This window comes from Vulpes lagopus, chromosome 13 (assembly GCF_018345385.1).
Source record: "Vulpes lagopus strain Blue_001 chromosome 13, ASM1834538v1, whole genome shotgun sequence".
NCBI classification, from domain to species: domain Eukaryota; kingdom Metazoa; phylum Chordata; class Mammalia; order Carnivora; family Canidae; genus Vulpes; species Vulpes lagopus.
In genome coordinates this window covers 55,351,546-55,366,900 of record NC_054836.1, presented here as the reverse complement: position 1 = coordinate 55,366,900, position 15,355 = coordinate 55,351,546, and the positions used below count along the sequence as shown (strand labels likewise).

The window sequence follows — 15,355 nt, the reverse complement described above, 5'->3', positions numbered from 1 at the left end:
ATATAGATGCTTCCTCTCTTGCCCGCTGGGTGGGATAATTGTGAGGCATGTGTTGTGCGTCGTTTTTCTGAGTTTTCTTGCACGTAAGCTAACCGCAGTAGCTGACTCTTATAGCTGCCTTTCCTTTCCTGTACCACTTTCCTAGCTCCCCACTGATGTTTCCGCTCTTCTCAAATAAATGGTTTACATGTGAATCTTTGTCTTAGGATATCCTTTTGGGAGAATGCAAAGACTCTACTTTTCCAGAAGATAGCCTGGGCTGCATGCAGGGGTTATTCTGATGCTTTCAAAATAGTGTTTCCCTAGCAGATACTTCGGGATCATGATGGAATTTAGTCCCAACTTTCCCCCTTAGCTAATCTTGATTGACACATGGTGATTCCCATTAGAATTTTCTTTTATTTTTTTGATATCCAAAGAAAATTTACCTCCACATAAATTACAATAGTGCCCTAAAAAATTTTTTTGGTATTATCCTCAGTGAGAAATGTGCTCTAGATTGCAACTCACTGCACACACATAAAAGTGTGTTTCATACAAGTGAAACAAGTCTTACTAAATTCATCCTATTGCCTTTGCTATCTGTGATCTACTCTAATATTTCTTTTTTCTTTTTAAAGATTTTATTTATTTGTTCATGAGAGACACAGAAAGAGAGGCAGAGACTCAGGCAGAGGGAGGAGAAGCAGGCTCCACGCAGGGAGCCTGATGTGGGACTTGATCCCGGGACTCCAGGATCACACCCTGGGCCAAAGGCAGGCACTCGACCACTGAGTCACCCAGGTGCCCCTACTCTAATATTTCTATCCTATCCTATCCTTGTCTATCCCATCCCATCCCATCCCATCCCATCCCATCCCATCCCATCCCATCCCATCCCATCCCATTCCATCCTACTCCATCCCATTTTATTCTCTTCTCATTCAAAAATGAAAACTATTACCTACTAAATCAGTTTTGTAATTCTATAATAGGTCAGTGCTCACAGTTTGAGGAACACTAGCTGGAGGAGACATACACTTCAAAACAGACTGACAAAAACAGCATCCTTAAAGGAAGAAAGTTCAAGAAGGGGATTTAATACACTACTATTTACTGTCCCTCAAAGTAGCTATGTAGCCTCCTTTGTTATTAGAACCCACAATTTTTAACATCCTCTGTTCCTAGAAGAAAGAAAAAATTAGTAAATTGTAGGTACCAGGCTGTTTGGTAGCAGGCGGGGATTTTTTCAGATATCTCCAGTTCAATGAGAAGATACTCTGCGTTTTCCAATGGACCAAATAGATATTTGGGAGTATCAAATATCTACTGTTTTAGCTTATGTGCAATTATCCAAGTCTCAGTTGGATAATTGGGAGGAAATTGGGAGGCTTTGGAAGGTTCGGAACAACACTACTGGGTTTGCACTTACTTTTAAGAATGGCTCTGGCGTGTTGACTGGCTGGAGGAAGCAGCAGCAGGACATGCCCAAGCCGTGTGCTCACCATCATCTCATACGTGTGTGGTTATCTCTAGGTGGGTCATGGCCTTACCAGGGGCGTATTCGTATGGGGCTTAGAAGAAAGAAAATGAGGAGAAACACTGAACTCCAAGGTTAAGCCCTATGACTGGGAAAAGGAAGAGTTCAAAGAGAATCTCAACCATTCAAGGGGAGAACTCTGAAGGGAGATCAACACTGTTCTATTCTCTGTAAATTATCATTCTTTAGCACAAACAGAAGGGTGTGTGTGTGTGTGTGTGTGTGTGTGTGTGTGTGTGTACTTTTACCCAAGCAGCGGAGAGTTAACTTTTGAAATACTGGGCTAAGAAATTCATACTTTGTGAATGCTCAGCTAATACTTGAAAGAGTATAACTAGCAATATTATAGCTTTATCTCCGGGAGCACAAGAAAGTTTGCTAGTCACCATAAGGGATGCTAGAATATTTTTTTCATTAGTGAAATGAGTGGTGATCAAGTTATGTGGATTAGCTGAAGATATTGTACACGCACCACTGCCCTCGTATGAGCAATAGGGAGTTTGACTCCAGAGAGAGCCCTGCTGTCCACCCCCTTTATAGGGGTCTTCTTAGACCAGGGCCTTACCCAGGCTTTGCTTCAATCTCCACAGAAGATCCTGTGGCCTGACTTCCGACAAGTTCAGATGAATTCTTCACCAGAGCACTGACCTGCTTGAGTGACCCTTTTATTTCTGATGTTGCTTAGGACTCCATTGTCCTTATTGTCTCAGGGTATATTTAGCTGTTTTTGGGGCCTGCGTGTGATGAGTATTTGAACATGTGGCTTCTTTGGTTTGAAATGTGCTTTCAGTAAAACATATCACTTGATATGAAATTGTGGGAGAGAAGAATTATAATTCTCACTTGTTTTTGGTTGCCAGAAGTGATTGGTTTATCTGCCAGAGTAACCTAAAAGTCACGGGCAACCAAATTAGCTTGTCAGTTTCCTAGATACACTCATTTGATCTAAGAAGCTTCTTTGAGGGTCAGAGAAAAACACTGGTTTTTGAACACAGCCTGGTAAGTTTAATTGGATTTGTCTCCAGCTCAGCCCTCATAGTTCTATGGATATGGGGCCATGACAAAAGATGAATCCAAAGGCCACCTCACTATGGCCCCAGTAAAAAATGTGGAGTGGAAGGCAGCCCTGCTTTGAGGCACAGTCATAAAGTGGGTAGCAGTATGATTTTTCTTCAAAACACAAGATGTGAGTAATATTACATTTCTTTCCTTTCTCTAAAGAAATTTAATATGCTCCAGTCCCCCATTTAGCCTGACTGGTGGAAAGGCCAGACTCTGCCATGATGGGATGCTTCTTGGCATCATGTGAATGACCAAAGGGTATTTATTGGTCCCCAAATAAAGAAATACTATTCCTCAAGGATAGGGATTTTCCTGAGGCTCTGTGGTTATTGCCAAGGCTAGGAGACCAGTGCCCAGGGTCCAGCCTCCTTAGGCATTTCCTTCTGAGGTCTTGTAGCATTTTGGGTCACTGCATGGGGTCAGGGTAGAGGCTTCCAGTGCTTGTGGAGCCCACGCACCTCTGCTATCTCCCCAGTCTTGAAGGACACTCCCCAAGTCACCTTCTGTTCTAGCTCCTTCCATTCCTTTTATTTCTGGGAGGATCCCATATAGTAACTCTTCAAGGGGCCTTTAGAAACACAGTGTGAAATCTCCTTCTTAGAAGAGTGGCTGGGAAATAATATGCCAGTATAGGGTTTTTCCTACAAACACAGATCCTGCAATGTAACCCTGTTGTGCTGGCAGCCACATCCAATAATGTGGAGAAATGGGTGAGAGGAATAACTGCAGATTTGTCACTTGAAGCAACCCAGCAAGCAGGATATAGCCACATGAGATATGAAACAGCGGAGAAAAAGCAGAAATAAAAGTGGAAGAAAGCAACTTTTTACTTTTTTTGGGGGGGCATATGTATGTCTTTCCAGTGCAAGGAAATGCATTATTACTTGCTAATAATACATGCATCATAACTATGACAATAATTATTTAAAAGTATTGCTGAATTCAAGACGAATAACATTTTAATAATAATCTACATTTGCTTAGCATTGTATATTTTCATACATGTGATCTCATTTGTCGTTGACCACATTCTGGGAAGGAGACATGGCAGGTAGGGGTTCCCCCCTTTTGCACCTAAGAAAAGTCAAATGGTTTTCTTGGTACTTGAGCTCCAAAGTCAGTCAACTGGTAGACAGTTGAGTGGGACTAGAACACAAGTAGGTTGCTCTTCTACTTAAGCGCTCTGCCCTAGGCTATAAGACGGGAGTAAAAATATGGTTTATGGGTGGTTTATCATGGCTGAGCAATATTCCATTGTATATGTGTATATATTACATCATTTCTATCCATTCAACTATAGATGGACACAGGTTGCTTCCATATTTTGGCTATCGTAAATAATGCTGCAATAAACATAGAAGTGCATATATGTTTTTGAATTAGTGTTTTCATAGTCTTTGGTTAGATACCCAGTAGTGGAATTATTAGATCATAGGGCAATTCTATTTTTGTTTTTTTTTTTTTGAGGAACTTCCATACTGTTTTCCACACTGGCTGCACCAGTTTGCATTCCTACCAACAGTGCACAAGAGTTCCTTTTTCTTTTTTCTATTTTTTTAAAAGATTGTATTTATTTATTCATGAGAGACACAGAGAGAGAGGCAGAGACACAGGCAGAGGGAGAAGCAGGCTCCACACAGGGAGCCTGATTCAGGACTTGATCTCAAGACCTCAGGATCATGACCTGAGCCAAAGGTGGATGCTCAACCACTGAGCCACCCAGGTGCCCCAAGAGTTCCTTTTTCTCCACATCCTTGCCACCACTTGTTGTTTCTCGTGTTGTTGAATTTTGCCGCTCTGATAGGTGTGAGGTGATATCTCATTTCTGGATTTTATTTGCATTTCCCTGATGATGAATGGTGTTGAGCATCTCTTTATGTTTCGCCATCTGTATGTCCTCTTTGAAGAAATGTCTGTTCATGTCTGCTGCCCATTTTTAAATTGGGTTATTTGTTTTTTTGGTGTTGAGCTATATAAGTTCTTTATATATTTTAGATATTAGCCCTTTATTGTATATATCCTTTACAAATATATTCTCCCATTTAGTAGGCTTTTTGTTTTGTTGTTTCCTTTGCTGTTCAGAAGCTTTTTATTTTGATCTAGTCCCAGTAGTTTATTTTTGCTTTTGTTTCCCTTGACTCAGGTGACATATCTAGAAAAATACTCCTATGACTGATGTCAGAGATATTATTGCCTGTGCTCTCTTCTAGGATTTTTATGGTTTCAAGTCCCCCATTTAGACCTTTAATCCATTTTGAGTTTATTTTTGTGTCTGGTATAAGGCAGTGGTCCAGTTTCATTCTTTTGCATGTGGCTCCAGTTTTCCCAATATCACTTGTTGAAGAGACTTTTTCCCATTGCATATTCTTGCCTCCTTTGTCAAAGATTAATTGACCATATAATTGTAGAGTTTTTTTCTGCACCCTCAATTCTGCTCTATTGATCTATGTGTCTGTACCGTGTTGTTTTGATTACTTCAGGTTTGTAGTATATCTTGAAATCAAGAATTGTGATACTTCCAGTTTTATTCTTTTTCAAGATTTATTCAGCTATTTGAGGTCTTTTGTGGTTCCAAACAAATTTTAGGATTATTTGTTCTAGTTCTGTGAAAAATGCTGTTTGTATTTTGATAGGAATTGCATTAAGTCTATAGATTGCTCCGGATACTAGTGAGCAAATCGGTGACTTTGAAGTATAACTTTTGGATTGACCACAAAAGGCTTTCTTCACAATATCCAGTGAGTGACTAAATTCTCTCTTCCTTTATTTTTTTTCTCTCTTCCTTTAGACCACTTATTTAACCCCAACTGAGCTGAGAAAATGAGTAGACATTGAATGCTTCTGGAATTCTGAAGCTGAGAGCTTTTGGAGGAATGTATGGAAAGTTTAGTTAGGTATGTTTCATTCATGAATGTTTGAAGAGCAGCTACTATGTGCCAAGCATCATCCTAGACTCCAGTGCTGCTTTGTCCAATACAGTAGCCAAGAACCACAAGTTGTGGTTTAAATTGAAATTAAATGCAATAAAAAATTTTTGATCCTGGTCTCACTAGCCACATTTCAAAATAGCCACATATGACTAGTGGCTACTATTGGACAGTGCAGATACAGATTCTTAATGGAATAATGTTCCTTTTGAGAGCTTCCCACTTATTATAATGGAAATAGAGCATTTCTATAATCACAGAAAGTTCTGTTGGACAACACTGCTTCATAGTCACAAAGATGTAAAGGGATCAGACTTGGCCCCTCTATTTTAAGAATTTACGATTGTTGTAGAACAATCAGCAGAACTTAGAATATGTCACAGTAAATTCTACGACAGAATTACCAGTTAAGTTTAGCAGATATTTATTGTGCAAGTCACCGTGCTGAACTCTGTGGACACAATGGTGGCTAAAAATTGGTCCCTGCCCCATAGTATCTTATAGTTCAACAAAGATATGAACAAAACGCCTCAGTACCCAGAGCAGCTTTCTCTGCCTGGGAAAGTTATGAGAGGAAAACACAATTATGTCCATTTCTTTTGTCTTCATTTACATGAATAGCACAGAAAATAATAACCGTGTTATGTAATGAGCAATTATTATAATTTTGCATTGACATTCTCAAAGCACTGAGCTCCCTTTGCTCTGTTTTATAAATGAGCCTGGACCATAGGATGAGAACCATGACAACTCCCAAATTTGCTTGGCAATGTTATTCATAATGCAGGCAGTCAGACCTCATGCCAATGATACGTTTTGCCCTCGCCTGCTTAAAGCAGAGAGAGGCTCCCTCCTGTCCTCTTCCCACCACCATGGGTCAGGTGCAATGGATATTTGTATTTAATAATAGTCTCACAGTTCTAGGTGACCAGCAGTGATCTTTTATTGAGACTTCTGGCAGCAGCTGTTTTGTGTCTCTTCTCCCTTTATTATGTCTCATTTAAATTGCATAAATAATGAAATAGTTATGTCATTTACAGTAAGATAACTCCTCGTCTAATTTGTGGGCAGTGGCTGAATATTAATTGTATTTTCCAAGACTCATATGAAAGAGGCATCTATTCATTGGCTGAATTCTGGAGGGGGGTAAAGGGGAGCTTCTCATTGCCATCTAGGATTAGCGCCAAGGATTTAACCCTTGGGTTCTTTTCTCACTGGTATTAATGTTACTTTACAGAGAGGAAGTTGCCAAGGAGTGGAAGCACATTGCTGTGAAGACAGAAGTCTAGTTCAAGCTGGTTTATTCCCTTATTTTAGTGACCTTGGGTAGTTACTTCTTTTTATCTGTGCCTGTGTTGCTGCCTCTACGATTGATACTAATACAGCTTTTGTTGCACTTGCTGTTTGTTTTTAAATCTTTGCAATCTTAATTGCTAAAGAGAGACCTGTCAGCCTGAACTCACAGAAAATCTGGATTTCTTTCTTGCTTCACCAGTCACTCGTTAAGCAACCCTAGGTAAGTCATTTATCCTTGGTGTTTTATTCTTTCCATATATAAAATGGGGTTATGAGTACATTTCTCTTCCTATTTCATGGGAATACAGGAGGAGAGAGATGTCAAAGAGTTTGGAAGATTAGAGTTTTATGGAGATTGAGATTATCATGGACATATTTGCCAGTTTGCCAGTCACATCCCTATTGCTAATTAGCTTCTCCTTCCTTCCATAATTCCTTGAATGGGCAACCTTTCAAACCAAACTATGACTGACTAGACCAGAGTGGACATCAAATGTAGGAGGAGCCAATCTAGTCTCTAGTCTGAGCCAATCAGACTAGCGTCTGTTAATATAGACTTGAGTCTGTTAATATATAGACCCAGACATGGAAGTCAGATGATAATAGATCCTTGTAGGAAAAGTCAGGTAGATTTTGGGCATTTTGACTCAGTTCATATTGATGCGCACAAGAAGAGATATGGTCTAAGAAGACCGGCAGAAGAATGGTTCAGATGTGCTAAGAAAAGCAGGTAAGTGACCCTGAGGCACTAGAGAGAATGAAATAGGGTAATGGAAGGAGAGGCTGTCGGAAACTTTTTAATTTCCATGAGGTCTGGCTCTGTTTTAGGCATTTTCACACTTTTATTTGCACCACAGTCTAATGAGATAGGAAGTAATATGGCTGCCAGCTGAAGAGAGCTTGGTTATAAGGCTCATCCATGACCACAGCTGGTTCTGAGAGCTTAGTTACAAGGCTCATCCATGACCACAGCTGGTTCTGAGAGCTTAGTTACAAGGCTCATCCATGACCACAGCTGGTTCTGAGAGCTTAGTTACAAGGCTCATCCATGATCACAGCTGGTTCTGAGAGCTTGGTTACAAGGCTCATCCATGACCACAGCTGGTTCTGAGGTTGGTTGAGGATTTGATTGTAGGTTCCTGCTTCTATGGTCAAAGTTTTTTCTGTTATAGGATGGCTTATTATTTGCATTCATTATTATTTAAGGTTAAAATAAGAAGATCTAAAGAAATTGTTCTAGTCCAGTGTAAATACTAAAGACTGATATTTTATTTGTAAATGGCTTGGACAATATTTGACACACATCTTGGGTATGTATCCTAATGCCAAAAACTTCACGGCTAAATTTATTTCCTCCTCAGGAATATAGATGACACTACTACTTTTTTCCTATTCATCTCACCAAAATCATTACTCATTTCTGTTAGAAGCAGAGTGCGAGAGTTTGCAAGATGACATATATTTTAATTGGTATGTACTCATGGTTTTGATAGATATTTTCTGACTTTGGTCATCTCCTCAGTTGAGCCTGCATCTTCAAGACATATTAGAACATATTTAGTGATAATCACAAAAGCAAATATCAACATTTAAGATCTAAGATAGTATAAAAAATGTATTGTTTCATCAACAAGTCAATCAATGGTTTCCAAATTTTCGTAGTGGTGGAATTATTTAGCCAAATAAAATATCATGCGGAAAACTAGTATGAAAAATTACAATGGAGCTTGTCAGTCTGAAGGAGGTGGTGGATGTTATTCCTCTCATCTCTATCCTTATCCTCTGTCATCTTAGGGAACCTACTCAACACTTCTGTATTCTATAGAGCACAGTTTCAAAGCCATCATATTAAACCATGAAATTTATTGTCAATTTTTATTTTACAAAAAGCTATTTTCTCAGCAGAAAAATGGCAAAACGTTAATTTCATCTTGGAATTGCTTTCATTGATGCTTTTACTGAGCTTCCTTGAAGACAAAAGCCTTTATCTCACCCATCTTTGTCTTATTTTTCTATTCCCTTACATCAAGTAGTTGCTCCACAAATGCCTATTGAAGGAACAAAGTGAACTATTATGTGAGCACAACCTTGGACTAGAGAACATATTATTTGCATGACTTTTAACCACTTAGTGTTCTTTTTTTTCCTCTTAGTAACACATAATGCTATTGTAATACTGCCAAATGGTGCTCTGCTTTTGGGATTTCTCCCAAGAAAGGGATGAATTTCTCCATAAAGAAGAGCTTTGGAACTAATGTCATGGGTGTTAACTCACTGGGTAACCTTGAGTAAGTTATTGAACTCCAATGAGCTTCTGTTTTCTGATCTCGAAGACAGAGCAGTGGTATCCTCTTGACTTAGATAAGTAGCACATACGCCGTATGGCTATTGTAGGAGTACTGTGTGTGAAATGCTTAGCACATTGCTTGGCATATGTTATATGTTCAATATATGGAAGTTATTTTTATTTTGAGGGCAATGTAAGAAACAATAAAGCAAAGAACAAAAGTCACTGTGAAAATGTAAAATCAACCTCAAGCCAAATTACACCCATCAATGTGAGTGTTGTGCTGTGCGTTTCACAGTGCTTACTTGTATTATAGGATTGACAGAAATTTCTGTTCAGAGTTGGCAGGTAACTAAATCTTACCTTTTCCAAGAGGTTACGCAATGTGATAAAGGATTTAAGAAATATCTTCTCAAAAAGGACTTTGACTAATGCCTGGAATAGTTATTATCTCATTAATAGTTGCATCATATTAATAAAAATGAAGAAGAGTAGGTTTCACTCCTAAACGGGTTTGGCATTCATAGAGTGGCTCAAGCTGGCAGCTGTTCTCTCTCTCTCTCTCTCTCTCTCTCTCTTTTGTTGCTTTTCTCCTGTTGCAAACACCCAATGCTTTATGCTAGTTTTCTTATATTTTTCAGTTGTTTTGTTAAAGTGCTATTTGGGTGAATAGTAAATGATTCAAAATTCTGTAGCATCAAATCCGTCATTCCACTTGATTTTATTTGCTTTCCTCATGTCTTGGTCTCCCCACTCCTCTCTCATCACACACACACACACACACACACACACACACACACACACAAAATCCTTCTTCCTTACTCGTAGCTTTCTAGCTCTGTGGAATTTTGTGTGACTCATCACATAGTGGAATTGATGAAGTCAACAGCTGTTGGAAAGTCAACTTTTTCCTTAGTAACTGTATCAACATGTGTTTGCTATTATTCAATTAAGAAAAATACATATATCAAATATCCTGGTAGTTTTTGCTAAAATTTTCATTGGCGAAACTCATATTTTGACATATCAAAATGGTTAAATGGGTATAGTAGAGAAAGTTTTGATGGAGGAACAAAATCATGGAGAAATAAAGTAGAAGAAGAAGAACAAATGGCTACATTGTTGGGAACTCTGTTATTTATATCAGAATGTGTTCAGTGACTTTCTTTATGACACTATTAATGGTAAAGCAGAAACTTGGCACCTCATGCCTTCCTAGTCTCGAGGATGGTCTGACTACCTATCTATTCATTTATGCATCTAACAAATAATTGGGTGTCTATTATGGTGAAATATCTGCTTCTTGGAGTTTACATCCTAAGGGGGATAAAGAATAAAAAATTGTAAATGGAAAAATAAAATGATTGCTCAATGTGATGTGGGCTGTGAGGGAAATAGGCAAGAGGTTAAGATATGGGTTAATTAGGGAGAACTTGCTTCAAGTAGGGAAGACATGGAAGACCGCTCTCTTAGAGGTCATTGAGATTGAGACCCAAAGGATAAGAAGGAGGCAGCAAAGTAGAAAGGCAGATGTAAGAGCATTTGGTCAGAGGGAACAGCTGTGCGAAATCCTGTGACCCGATAGGGCTTAATGTGTTCTCAGAACTGAAGATCAGTGTATCTGGAGCACAGATAGTGAGGAGGTCTGAGATAAGGTGAGAGAGAGATGTAGGGGCTGGATCATATAAGACTTTGTAGGCCTTGGGGCAGCCCAGGTGGCTCAGCGGTTTAGCGCCGCCTTCAGCCCAAGGCCTGATCCTGGAGACCCGGGATCGAGTCCCATGTCAGGCTTCCTGCATGGAGTCTGCTTCTCCCTCTGCCTGTGTCTCTGCCTCTGTGTGTGTGTGTGTGTGTGTGTGTGTGTGTGTGTCTCATGAATAAATAAATAAAAAATCTTAAAAAAATACTTTGTAGGCCTTGATAGAGGGATTCAATTTTAAACAATATGATAAGTCATTGGAGGGTTTTAAGCTGTGTATGCATGTGTGTGTATGTGTGCGACTGTGTTGCCATATAGCAAAATGGCCAAATGAGTTAAGTGGAGTACAAGAGTGGAAACAGAAAGACTAATTAGTGTAGACCAGGATTTAAATGATGGTTGCTCACACTGAGGTAGTGACAATGGAGAGGTGGCAAGAGTTCCAAAAAAAGAAACATAGTCAAGATGGAACTGACAAAATTCTATGACCTGATGATGCAAGAGAAACTGCTAAATGGCATGGAGATTATTTCATGGAAGTGAAAAGCCACATGACCAATAAATATATGAAGAGATGCTCAACCTCATATGTAATCAGAGAGTTATAAATCAAGACGAAAATAAGATACCATTTTATGCCCATTTAATTTGCAAAATTTAAGAAGTGTGCCAGTTCCAAATGCTGGTTGAAATGCGAATTGCTATCTGATAATAATGATTGAAAGGTCATTTGTCATTATCTAGAAAAACTGGGGATATGTTATATGTCAGGATTGAGTGATTCAGTCTTAATGATAACTCCTAGAGGAACTTATGTCCATCCATAAGACTCCTCAGGACATTTGTCCAAGTATGTTTATAGTGGCACCATTGGCATCTCAAGGGTCCATCAAGAGTCAAATGGATAAATAGTGGAATGTTCACATACAGAGATAATATATAGCAGTGAAAATGAATGAACTAGGATGATATTCAATAATACAGATGATTCTTTTTTTAAAAAAAGATTTTATTTATTCATGAAAGACACACAGGTTGGGGGGGTGGGGAGGCAGAGACACAGGCAGAGGAAGAAGCAGGCTCCATGCAGGGAGCCCGATGTGGGACTTGATCCCGGGTCTCCAGAATCATTCCTGGGCTGAAGGTAGGCGCTAAACTGCTGAGCCACCCAGGGATCCCAATATAGATGATTCTTAAAATAAAGTTAAATTTAAAAAATCAAGTGCCAGAATATTCCATCTCACATGATTTTTTTAAATTTTTATTTATTTATGATAGTCACAGAGAGAGAGAGAGAGAGAGGCAGAGACACAGGCAGAGGGAGAAGCAGGCTCCATGCACCGGGAGCCCGACGTGGGATTCGATCCCGGGTCTCCAGTATCGCGCCCTGGGCCAAAAGCAGGCGCCAAACCGCTGCGCCACCCAGGGATCCCTCACATGATTTTTTTTTAAAGAAAAAAACATAAAAATAGCTAAAACTAATTTTCTGCTTGGGAGATTGTTTATATATAAAACTTTTTTTTTTAAGGCAAGGAAATGATAAATACAAAATTTAGGAGAATGCCTTTTTGTCATTTCTCCATTTTAGCAGAAGGCAAAGAAAAGAAGGTTGAGAGCAAATAGAAGTAGATTTGTCCCACTGTGGGAAGAGGAGAGAATTTGCACTGATAGCTCCAGTAAGTTGGATGAGTAACATCTAGAGAAACTCATTATTGCTCAGGCAACTGGCAAATCTGAGGATGCATATGAAAGTCAAGTAAACGAAAGGATTCCTAGAGAAAAAAATGGAAGTGTTTTTAACCTTAATGGTAAAATGTTTTTGTCAGTTACTTATATCAAATTGGATTCCAACATGTTATTGAATTTTCTGAATAAATAAAAGTATTATGATTCATTTAAAAACATTTATGTTTCTTTCCATCATTGAAATCTCTGTCCTGGAGTCTGTACATTAACTTGTCACTAGTCATTTTATGGTCTTGAATGTCACTAAACTATAATGTGATTAAATATACACTATTGCAAAACATTTTTTATGTTATAAAAACTTACACTGAAGTCTTGTAATCAAAGACTTTGGTAAATCTGTGAGAGTAATTTTAATTTTATATTTTAGATGTAAAATGTCTTAGTTTACATTTTAATTGTCATTCATATTGTTGACCATTATTTGCTCTTGATAGAGGTACAACTTGCTTTTCTGGGGTTTTGCATTACCATTAATTCTATGGTTTGGTGCCACAGTTCAGGTTCCAGACTCTGGATCCGAACTCTATGTCACTTGACTTTGTGACCTTGGGCAAGTTACTTGACTCCTCTGTGTTTAAATTTCCTAATCTGTAGAATTGAGATACTAATGATAATACATACCTCATAGAATTATTGGGGAGATTAAGTGAACTGATATATTTAAAGTGTGTAGAGCAGTGTTTGGCATGCAGAGATTATTATAAGGTTTAATTACTATTACTTAACTATTGCTGAAGTTTACTCCAACTCTGCTCATATTACTTGCTTATTATGTATTTAAGGATGTATCAAATGATTCTGCAAGCCAGTAGGAATAGGACACTTCATGAAGAAGAGGAAAGGTTAGGGCTTAGAAGCCATGCAGTGTAGATAGGGGAGAGGAAGGAGCAGGGCTTTAGTTGTTAGACACACCTGGATTAAACAAGATTCTTATTAGTTATGTAAATTGGCAACTCACTAAAATGAAATCTTTTGCAAAATGAGGACAATACATTTTGAAATCTTGTATAAATGACATAATGTCTGTAAAGCACTTGGAAATGATGCAATTTTTTGAAACCTCCTCTCCATTTTTTAAAGCAGAAAAAAAATAGTGTATCTTACATATAATTTTTAACTTTACTTTTTAAATTAACACTACATTACAAGCATATTTCCATGTCATTAAATATTTGATTACATAAGAATATTTAAAAGTTAACGGTTGTTTATTAAATGTACATACAATAATTTATTTAACCAGTTTCCTATTTCTGAATATTTATGTTGTTTCCAATATTCTCTAATATTGGCGATCAAATAATGAATGTTTATGGTGATGAACCTTGGTATATCTGTTATTTGTTTTTAAAATTTTATTTATTTAAGAAAGTGAAATTAAATAAATAAAATTAAAATATAAAATTTATTTATTTATTTGAGAGAGAGAGAGAAGGAGAGAGAGAGCACAAGTGGGAGTAGGGTGGGGAAGGAGGGGTGGAGGGAGAGGGAGAAGCAGACTTCTTGCTGAGCAGGGAGCCTGCTGCAGGGCTTGACCCTAGGACCCTGGGATCATGACCTGAGCCAAAGGCAGACGCTTAACCAACTGAGCCACCCAGGTGCCTCCCCCGTATTTGTATTTAATAAGTGAAATTGTAGGATCAATCAAATATACATTTAATTGTTCTCCAAAAGGCTTGTATCAGTTACATTCAACCACACAATGGATGACTGTGCTTGCTTCCCTGCACCCTCACCAACTTGGATATTATTTTTTTAATCACATCAAACTCCCACAAAAATAGTATCTCATTGCTTTGATTTGTATTATATCATTATTAATGAGTGTGTTTTCATATGATTGTTGAGCACTTCTTTTTGTGAATTATCTTTTCATTTCTTTGCCTATTTTTCTACCACTAGGTTCCTCTTTTTCTTGATTTATGAGGGTTCTCTATATTTCAGTGAACTATAATGCTTTACTATAATTATATATATATATAATTTGTGTTATATTACAGTATCTTTCTCTGCCTCTCCCCTTTCCTCTCAGTTTTATAAATATGGATTTTAATTTAGAACTAGAATATCAGTACCTAGATCAGAGATGGTATGAGTCAATTATTCAGGTGGACTTCTACTCTTAAGTTAGTGTGTATTATTATTTAAATAACACCTACTGAAAGTGTGATGTATGAAGCTGCTTATTCCCAATATGGAATAAAAGTTGTCTGAAGCCATGTAGTTATTTGTATGTTCAGAAATGGAACTGTTTCATGTGTGTGGCTGAACCAAAATATACATAAGTAAAGTCTTGATTTTGTTAATATCTATTCATTTAGAAATTCAAACAATAAAATCAAAAGAAAGATAATCCTTCTTTAAAGTCACTTCATGAGTTTTGTTTGAATTGGGTGTGTAACTTTGGCCAGGATTTCATATGCTGCCATAGTTAAGACGTGTTTCTACTCCATGTACTGGAAATGGCTTTATTGGGCAAATACAAATGTCAGGTTGGGTTACTAAATATGTTGTCTCAGTGCTTTCTTGAGAGCCCAACAGAGAAAGAGAGAGAGAGAAAGAGAGCGAGAGAGAGAGACTCTGTAAACTTCGTGAAAGAAATTTCAGAGAGATATTAGAAGAGGATCCCCTTTACAAAATTTCGTTTGGAAGCTGTGATAGTTAGTCTTTTGTGTCCACTTAATTAGGCTACGAGGTGCCCAGATATTTGGTCAAATATTATTTTGGGCATTCTTGTGCGGGTGTTTTTTGACGAATCTCACTTATATTGGTAGACCAAGTAAAGCAGACTGCGCTCCCCAATGTAGGTGTGCCTT

The 15,355-nt window shown here is 38.1% G+C and overlaps 1 protein-coding gene across 13 annotated transcripts in view; it reads left to right on the top strand.

Moving 5' to 3' along the window:
• Positions 1 to 15,355, top strand: part of LOC121474663 (homeobox protein aristaless-like 4) — a 371,873-nt gene that overhangs the window by 89,555 nt on the left and 266,963 nt on the right. For 9 of the 13 annotated variants that reach the window (XR_005983451.1, XR_005983450.1, XR_005983446.1 and 6 more), the window contains 2 exons: positions 5,370 to 5,475; positions 6,746 to 7,024. The exons of 3 other annotated variants lie outside the window; for them this stretch is intronic. The gene's annotated coding sequence lies outside the window, so the exon portion shown is untranslated. The remainder of the gene's footprint in view (positions 1 to 5,369; positions 5,476 to 6,745; positions 7,025 to 15,355) is intronic. One more of the 13 variants, XR_005983452.1, reaches the window with a different exon arrangement.